At 33.8% G+C, this 10,804-nt stretch overlaps 2 pseudogenes; both read right to left on the reverse strand.

Moving 5' to 3' along the window:
* Positions 1-6,928: 6,928 nt before the first annotated feature.
* On the reverse strand, positions 6,929-8,155 carry LOC112522111 (annotated as a pseudogene).
* A 24-nt stretch (positions 8,156-8,179) lies between these two features.
* Positions 8,180-9,444, reverse strand: LOC112515184 (annotated as a pseudogene).
* Positions 9,445-10,804: the final 1,360 nt, after the last annotated feature.

The following is a 10,804-nucleotide window of genomic DNA, read 5'->3' on the forward strand; positions in this document are numbered from 1 at the left end:
CCATTGGAATAATTTTTAGATCAAAATCATTTATATCAAAACTTCATTTTATGATAAAATAACAATTTTTATCCAATCACAAATATCTCATTTGGTCAATAAATCAAATCTGGTCAACACACCTCGTACATCTTRAACGGTTTACACTTTAGTATAATTCAAACCTTGTCCGGTTTGCAAATCCGGACAACACATTACATAAAACAGACGGTTTAATACATAAGAGTTTTCTCACATTTGTCCGGATAACGAATCCGGACACCACATATACTTAGAATTTAAAACACAATTGAACGGATAAYTAAACCGGACACTAGTCCGTTCAAGGTCCGTCCGGTTTAAGACTAAACCGCTTATCATTAAACATAAACCGCTCAACATCACATCATAAACCGTTCAACACAATTCTTAAACCGCTCATAAACCGCTCAACACTAACCATAAACCGCTCAACACAATTCTTAAACCGCTCAAGGTTTATCCGGTTTAAGACTAATCCGGACAATAAACCTTACAAGGCTTGTCCGGTTTAAAAGACATCCGAACACAAACCGCTTATGGCTTGTCCGGTTTAAAAGACATCCGGACACAAACCGCTTATGGCTTGTCCGGTTTAAAAGACATCCGGACACAAACCGCGTATGGCTTGTCCGGTTTAAACTATACCGGACACTAAACCTCACAAGGTTCGTCCGGATAACACTTAGCCAAAAATAAAGATTTTTCAAAAGATAAACAATACGAAACATATAATTTTAAAATCAGTAGAACTTTTTTATGACAAAGCTTTAAAACCACTCACCTTAAAAAGCTTTTGAATCCAAACCTGAATCCAAACTTGAATCCTCAATCACTAGAAATCACCTCTTGAAAACACTTCTTTTGCTAAGCCGGACAACACTTCTAAACCTCTCAACTCTCTCAAATGTGGCAAGAAACTCAAATAAAGGAGGAAATCTCTTATTTATACTTTCCATTTTTTGGGGAAGGTTGGCTACCGCCTTTCCCCCCTTTGCCACCTCAACACTCAAAACCTATACAATGTGCACACATGCACCTTATGTATACATACACGTAAGCCTCAATTTAACCACATAACTTATATATATATACTAATACATGCATGCGTACCACTATATGCATACACATAACACATATCATATGCATATATATATATATATCCAAATAATTCACAAATTCTCATAGCATATATCAAATTATCATGCTATCAGGCAATCCCTTAATCAAATAATCACGTATTAAATTCCTTGGGTAATAACCGGAACCTGGTTATTACAATATATATATATATATATATATATGTATATATGTATGTATGTATTAAAAACTAGTAATAATTATTAAATCGATTTGGTGTTTTATAAATTTTAAAGGTATCACAATTCCCAAACATTTAACACCCCCTATTAAAGAGGTGCCATTAGCACTCCTCATTTTTTTTAATTTGATTTTTGTGTTATTGGTTATTGTATCATCGTCTTCATCTAATCATCTTTATAGCATCAGTTTTTGAAGATTTCATTATTGACCAGATTCTTAAAAGACAGTACAGGATGAGAAATTCGTATTCAATGAACGAGATATATGTGGGTGATAAGGTTGGTTCGTCGAACCGAATTTGCTATTATATAGGAAACGCCCATTTAGTTATTATATAGGAAAAATCATATTAAAATGTAACGATGAGATCTTAATTTGCTAACCATGAAGGAACTGTCTTCGGTTAGGAACCACCACCATACCCTCTTCCCATGAACTTAAAGAATCCAAGATTCATAAGTTCCTCAAGATCAACCGAACTCCACCCCTCAGATCCCTATGCCAATCCCATGCCCGATTAAGCGAACCCTCCTCGGCCCCAAACTAATTTGTTCCTTCAAAATGAAACCAATGTTGGTACGATTCCTACTTTATGGAATAAATTTTCATAAATAATCATATGACTACATAATTTCAGCTTTACTGTGAACGTCTCCGATTAAAAGACGAAATACTAGACTTACATAAGCAAAAACTCATATCATGATTTGTCTTATTGAATAACGCCTCAAATCAACAAAAATACAAATCACCTCCACAAAATTATAACTGAATAGAGAGGATAAGAGGAAGAATTGAAAGATTAATAGATGGATTATCATAGATGTATACCATGATGAGAAAATGAAAAATTATAACCGAAAATAGAGAAATAATGAGAGTTAAAAGATCAATTATTAGAGGGAACATGAGTAGGTTGAAGTAATTAGTGAATATCAAAAATCAAAAATAAATATTGAGGTGAGAAAAGGAGAGAAAGGATAAATCATTTTCTCGCTTTGAGAAGATGTCACATCATTGCACGTGGTTTCTTTTTTAATATATATATATATATAGAGAGAGAGAGAGAGAGAGAGAGAGATTTTCAAAATTATCATTTTAAGGTCTTGAACGAACTTTTCGCATATTTAACGGTCTCATTTACATGTTGAGCTGGTAACCGATCACGTCAATATTACATGGCAAGAAATAAATAAATTAAAACTTACATAATATCCATCATTTATAAAATAAAAAACATCCCTCCATGGAGGCCACAATTCTCCGACTATTGTTCCCCACCCTCTTTTTCACCTCTTTCGACAGATCCCCATCATCTAAATCCCCTTCAATTTTGTTTTTTCATCAATAAACAAGAAATAAAGATGAAAACCCACAAGAACCTCTTAGAGGGTTTATCAAGAATGATGAAACCCCACAACAAAAATCAAGAAACAAGATGATGGAATGAAGCTTCTTTTTTTGAGAAATTTACAGAAGGAACACGGAGTTGTAGAGTCATCAAAGTTGTGGAGATTAACGGGGCGACGGTTTTACGAAAGCTTTGTCAAAGTTGCAGAGTCTTCAGATATAGTTGCAGGGACGACGGGAGTAGGGGCGCTGGAGGTTTTAACACATAATATAGAGTCGTTGTAGTTGTGGACGTTAAGAAGGCAACATCACAGCTCTAAAGATTAAGAAGGCGATAACTTTCTTTTGTATAGATAACTTAATTATTAGTTATTTTTCGACCAACTTAATTATTAGTTGTTTTTAGAAAAAAAAAATATAAGTAAGTAAATTTAAACATTTATTATATTATATAGAAAAATAAAATAGAATTAAGTAAATTTGAACATTTATTATATTATAGGGAAAAGTTCAAAAAATCTAAATAAAATTTTTCATTTTGAATGTTTTTTTTTGGATTAATCTGGATATCCAACCCATTATGCGAGCCGACTAATCTCAGGACGACCATCTGCTTTGCAGATAGCTTGAAGTCACCGCATTTGAACCTCCGTGGCCAAAAGGGGATTTTTATTCTTTCTTGGATTTTAACCTGAGACCTCCAAGTACTTTTGATCTTTGGAGCCAAGCCCAAACCAATCAGGCACCACCCTTGTGGTTATTCATTTTGAATGTTTTAGTCCTAAAATTATTTTTTAAATGAAAAAACCATTAAATTTTCTCATTTTTGAATAATTTAGTTCATATTCTATTTTTTGAATGAAAAACCCATTAACCTCTATTTTTTTGAATGAAAAAACCATTAAATTTATTATTTAGGTTGATTAAATCCCTGAACGTTTTTTAATAAATAAATCATCACACTTTTAAAAGAAATTACATTAACTAACTAGTAAAAGTTTGATAGTTTATTTATTTAAAAAAAAATTCGGGATCTTAGTCATTTAAAATGTGAAAGTTTAGTGGTTTTTTTATTTAAAAAAATAGTTCAAGAACTTAATAATTCAAAATGAAAAAGTTAATGGTTTTTTCATTCAAAAAATACTTTAGAGACTAAACCCTTCAAAGTGATAAAGTTTGTTGAAATTTTTTGAACTTTTCCAAATATTATATTATATTATTTATACTATATTATAAAGCATTTGACAAAAACTTTTAAAAACCATCTTTTATACATGAAGTAATGTTTATTGATGCATATTACTTAAAATTCAAGATTACATGTAAATTATGCGTAAGTACAACTTATTAAGACTCATGTTTGAATTCGTGTAACTAACTATAGCTAAATATAATCAAATACAGAATAAATTTCTTATTTTAAATATAAAATCTAAAATATAATTAGAATAATTATTGAGTTCGAACATAAAACTTAGTTATTATCTTTATAAAAATTATATTATTAAAACAAAAATAAATTACTTCGTCATTAAATCTATATTAAATAATAATAAAAATTTGAATTAAATAAATTACACAAAAAATAAGAACTTTTATATTTTTTTAATTTTTATGATATCTTGAAATTTATATTTTATTAAGAAAAACAGTATTGTTTGCTCAAAATCACATAAATTCTTATTATAGCATCGATAGAGACCAAAAAAAATAAAATACAACATTGAAATCAAGATATATCTCGTTGCATTGCGCGAGTACCCTTCTAGTATAAATATAAATCATTTGAATAAAGAAACTTATTAAGCATTATGTATCATTTATTAATGAAACTTCCTTAAATTTAATGTCACAAGTTAATATAAATTACATACAACATTTGGAGCATCATAAAACTAAGTGATAAACTAGATATATTCACCTCATTTTTTGAAATATAAATTATCTTTTAATTAAACAAACGAGTACTTTATTCACACACACACACACAAAAGACCGTGTAGGTCGTAGAAAGTCATCACGACCCCTGGATGAACTCAATTTGGAGATCCAACACTCGAGAAATACGTGGTACTTAACATTTAAATCATTACATATATTAACATGCAACGTTAATATGTTTTAACATTGGAAACAATGAACACTAACATACCTCAATGAAACGCTAAATGTTAATGTACTTTAACATAAATTAACATACATTACATGTAAATATTAACATACCTTAACTTATGTTAGCATACTACAAAACAAATTGACTTTTGCCCTAGAAAATCATCAAGGGAAATTTTCATCGGTAATTACCTATGGATCACCCAAAAAATACCAACGGTTCAAAAATCACCTAGGGAAACTCCTCGACTCTTCCTCTCCTCAACAATCCACATTTCCACCGTTCGACGGCCACACGACCATACCGTCCACACCTCTACATGAGTAAACGACCACATGAATTTGCAATCGATCCTCGGTACCTTACCATGTTAATGAATTTGTAACTTCAACTTTTGAGATGTTACAACCGAAAAAATTTGGTATCAAGTAGAGTTGGTTGGTACGCAGTGTAAATATTTGTGTATCAATTATAAGTGGTTGGTACACGGTTTTGAGGAAAAAACATAGTACCGTACTATCAGGGGTGGATGCAATGTTAGAAAGGAGGGGGGAAGGGATCCCGGTCAAAAACTCAAAAAAAAAATTATAGGTTAAAATTTAGGGTTTACATGATTTACTTTTCACTTCCCTCCATTACATTTTTCCACGGCCCCCGACCCTAATCGAAACCGTTACTCTGACCAAAAAAATCTGTTGAAATCAATCAAAAAAACCAAAAAAGTTATTCGAAATCGACAAAAACACTAAAAAATCTCTCGAAATCAACCAAAAAACTTTAAAATTCCCTTGAAAACATTGTAATTAGGCTAAATACACATCAGATGATTTTGCGGGTCTTTAGTCTACCTTAAAGGTGACCCTGCTGAACAAAAATCTTGGATCCGCCACTACGTACAATGTTCCCCCTTACATTCAATGACTCACTCTGAACATTCCCCAACTAAGTTATGCAGCAGAGTTATACAAGGTTGGGTTGGGTTGGGTTGGTCGGTTGAAGGTATTTGTACAATCTAACCTGATGTTTGCGGTTTGAAAAATTTCAACCTAATCCAATCCAAAATCAAGCTATGTAGGTTGGGTTGGTCGGGTTGGTCGGGTTTATAGGGTCAAAACTTTGGTACGTCATTTTACAATAGCTAAGCGTATGCGTTTAAATGAAGAAAAATCAAAATGAAAACATACAAAAAAAAGCTAACAAACTCAAAAAAGAGTTGAAGGGTCATACAAATAAAAAAGTAAGTAGAAATTGTAATATAATTTTTAATATAGCTAATTACATTGGTTTGACCTCTATTGTACATAATTAATCGTATTAAATCTATAATATAAAAATCGACTTCATCTGGTTGGGTTGGGTTCAAATGACCCTAACTTAATTTCAATTCAATAGATGCAATTTAGCATAGTCTTGTAACTATGTGTCGAGTTATCTCGGTTGAGTTTTTTTGGGTTTCTTCGGGGAGGGTGGGTCGGTTTTTTGAGCACCCCTATTATGCGAGGTCGGGATAATCAATAATACACCTAAGGGTGTCAATCAGTCAAGCTTTTAACAAGTATTTGAGTTTGAGCTCAACTTTAATAATTGTCGAGGTAAGTCAATCTCGAACACACATCAAAACTCGTTCAACTTAACGAGTCGAACTCCATAAGGCCAGTGTTCGATTTGGCTAGTTTGAAAACTCGACTAAAATTTTCGAGTAGAGCCATTTGAGCACACAATATTTCAAGCCAAACATATTTATATGTTCATAAATCATATAATCAAAATACAAAAAATATTAAGATCGAACCACTAAGCACGTTAATCAATCTTAAGTTCAATCCCGTAAACAAATATCAAGCTCAAATTCGAATATAGAAAAAATATTCAAGTTCGTGCTTGGTAATACATTTTTGAGCCGAAGTCGGATTACCTTCAACTTGACTCGACCCTCGTTAACACCCAGTTATCCAAGTGTAAGCATTCGAGCCCTCTTCCTCCTTTGATAACCAAGAATTACTTATAATAGAAATGAAGCTTGCATTTAAACACATAAGCCATAATCAAGATACCAATATGATGTTGGATGATCAACTTCTTATATAAAGAAAAGGCTGCAATGTGTATATCAATATTATACAACAAAAACACAACCCCTTTCAACTCCATCCTTTAGAACTACAAAAGGAGAAAAGCCATCTCCAAAAAGTTGTACCTAAAAACATTATGTATAACAAAACCAATAAAAAAAGATGGAAAGATAGTTTTGCATCAAGACAGGAAGATATGTAGTAAACTATGTAGCAGCAAAAGGGTAGTAGAATAGATGATCGATCACTAATATGTCATAAGAGGTGACCCACTGCAATGAACATCATAAGCATCAGAGATCCTTTGTCTTGGAGACAATGTCGTGTTTGCCGCCACATCGACCTCAAGGTTCACGATGCTTTTCCGTGTTTGAGTATCCGATTTTGCTTTGTTTTCTTCTACATCCTCAGATACCGGGTTCAACGACACTCCTTGCTTCTCTTGGTTAAGAAGCATTGCTTGAGCTTCTTCCACAATCGATGCATCTTCTTCAGCGGCATACAAAATCCTCTTTTATGGCATCAATGATCTGCAAATGGGATATTATAAGATACAATAATAAACCATCTTGAGTTTACAAACCAAAACCAAAACCAAAAGAGACCCAATAAATCCCACCTAAAAGTAGATTCCAGGGAGGGTACCAAAAGAGACCCAATAAATCCCACTTAAAAGTAGATTCTGGGAGGGTGAGATGTAGGCAGAACCAAACCTCTACCTCAATAGGGTAAAGTGCATGAAAACTTTGCTTGCACAAGAGTGCGAGCAAACAGGTGGAAACATGAAAAAAATAAATAAAGAAAAAGTAGATCTAAAAGGATCCCCAATTAATCCCACTCAAAGCGTAGGCTGGTGAGGGTAAATACAACTTACCTCTACTTACATTCTATTCGTTAGGGTTTGAGGGTAGAGGTAAGCTCTATATACCCTCAGCATGCCTATGGTTTGAGTAGAAATCTCTCTCTTTTTCAAGACTATCCATTGTTAACTTCAACTCAGTGATCTGCATGACAAAAGAATGTAAGTCTCTCGTTGTTGTATAATTTGGATCATCATTTTGTGTAACATGGGTACTTGTTGTTGATCATATGCAGAGACGTTTGTAGCTGAAGAGGATTTAGCGGTCTTGACAGGTGGACCTGTTGGCTGTGCAGAAGGTGCATGACCTCTTCGAGAGAGGTGAGCTTCAGGCGCAGTTGTGTTACCGCTGGCGGATTGTGTTGGTGCAGATTTCTTGCTCACATCTTTCCCCCCTTTGCAAGCCTCTCTTCTTTCCATGTAAAATTAAAATTCTTGTGTATGCTAGTTGGTTAACAAAGAGGGATGAAGCGAACTCTTTAGTCTTGCTCTTTTTAAGCCATCATAAGTAACACATTTTGATGCGATACACAAAATCTCCATATCGGCTATTGTCTCACTTCCACAAAGACCTAATCTTTCCAATTTCTGACAATTTGTAGCAATGGCTTCTAAACTTACAGAGCTAGGATTGACCCCGATCAAAACCAATTCTTGAAGGTTCATTCTTTGTTTTGCAATGGCAATCAAAACCTCATTTCCTATCCTATTTATTCTCCAACCATTGATATGAAGTTTTCTTAAGTACTTACAGTGCTCAGCAACCGCAATCAACCCTGCATTTTGTGCATGCTGGAGTCTTAAATATGTGTAAAATTTCCAAGTCAAAAAAATTTCCAAGTTAAAACAATTAGATAGAGCTGAGAGACCGATATCGCTGACATGAAGCCTTTCCAGATGAACTTCAACTAAATAGTTATCGGAAACAGCAATCATCTCCAACGATCTTTCCCAGTCTCCTAAACAACGCAACGACTTCAAGGTTTTCAATCTCTTTGAACCGCTGATCAAAGGTGCGAAGACCTGCCCATTGTAAAGCTCCTTAAGACATATGGTTTTAAGAGACGAAGCAGCGGCGCCGGGGCCGATCGCCTCTGTAGATCCGCCGTCGTTGATCCATGTAAGCGCTTGACCGAAAGATCCTAGAGAGAATAACAGTTATCGAGAAGCGCATTCATTCCTTTGGCACCAAACATGCAAGATTCAGCAGAGAATTTCTTCAAACAGTTCTTCGCCATCAATGCCATACCTACATCGGTAATTTCACGGCATCCGCGAAACTTGAGGCGCGTGAGTTTAGGGCACCGGAAAGAGATGAGAATCAATCCATCATCAGTTCGTCACTTATGCTAATCGATCCGTGGTCGCACCGGAGAGCGAGTTTCGTAACCGAGTCAAATCGCGCGAACGTAGACGGAATGAAAGGTAGGAGCTCCGATTGAGCGTTGAGAGCGAGACGATGGCGGCTCTGGCCTTCCACAAGTAGCCATCGACGGGAGACGAGTGAGCAACGCTTCCGATCTCCGAAGCTGAGGAACCGGAAAACTAGGGCTACGCATTCATCAAGGAATTTCATATGTGTGATGGATCATTGTAGTAGTATCATCAGAAATCTCAATAAACAGCTCCTTTTTGGACATGAAAGCAAGAATTTCCGATTGGTCGGAAGAAATGAGCCTGTGAGGGCGGAGACGAGTCGTCGGGCCCATTCAGGTGAAAGCAATTTGTTGCCAAGGAGATTATACTTTTTGTTCATTTTTTGTTGTCTTTTTCTGTTTGTTGGAGAAATTAGCCGGAAAAAAAGGCACGTCAAACTGGGCTACCCAACACCATTATGTGATTTTATAATTTAGCATAGTTTATTGATAAATATTTTATTTAACAATTACATGTTTTATTTTCATCACTAATCATGTGTTTTTATCCTTATTATTTTCTAGAGTAAATAATGTTTATAGTCCGTGCGATTTGTCATTAATTATGAATTTCATCTTTGTAATTTTAAAATTACGGTTTTCATACTTATGGTTTATAATTAATTGGTATTTTTATTCTTGAGATTAACTCTTTTAAATATGAGGGACGAAAACAGAAAAAAAAAATATATATATATATATATAAACAGTAAAGACGAAACAGACAATAAAATGTAATTTAAAAAAATATATAGACGAAAACAGTACTATTCAACAAACCATAGAAACAAAAAATGTAGTTTAATCTATTTTTTTAGTCAAAAGCTTAGCATTGTTGCTACCAATTACAACTTTGACATAAACGGTAATTAATTATTCTTTGATGACCATTATAATCCATCCAGCCATCACCCGACTCACATCCGACTCGAGGGCCTTTTAGCAGAAATGGACCAGACCTAAATTGTTTTCAGATGATCACACCATTTAATAATAAAAAACCGAAATTATGAATATTTTTTTATAAAATCATCATTAGTCTATTAGTTAGTTTCGTATTTTTTTATGTGAGGTTCAAGATTAAAGTCTTTATACCATTTTTTTTCAGAAGTAAAATAAACCTAAAATTAAAAGTGAAAAATTAAGAAAATAATACAAATGAAATTCGAATCCACACCTTGAAGGGGAGAAAAGGTCAGACAAATCAACTATACCAAGAGAAATTTGTGATATTATAATAGTTTAAATAAATATATAGTTACACCCAACAAAATAGTAACTTTTTTGCACTACAATAGAGAAACGGAAAGTTGATCACTATATATATATACATCATATATAGTGGTTCCAAGATGAACATATAATTGAAAGATAACACTCGGATTATGTAAAAAGTGATAAAGAAAACATTACAAATACTTGAAATTGAAATATGAAAGCAATTAAATACAACAACAAAACCAATTATATCTCAAACAAGAAAACTTATGAATTACCTGCTAATTCTATAAAACACATGATGAGAGACAGTCATTTTCTTGGTAGAGTGGTCGAGACAACGATAACCTCGGTGCATGGAGGGGTGTCCGAGAAAGACACATGAAGTGGACTGATGGAAAAGTTTATAAGGGACAATGTGGTGGGGATAACACAA

This window comes from Cynara cardunculus (genome assembly GCF_001531365.2).
Source record: "Cynara cardunculus var. scolymus isolate 2C chromosome LG 1, CcrdV1, whole genome shotgun sequence".
In the NCBI taxonomy this organism is placed as follows: Eukaryota; Viridiplantae; Streptophyta; class Magnoliopsida; order Asterales; family Asteraceae; genus Cynara; species Cynara cardunculus.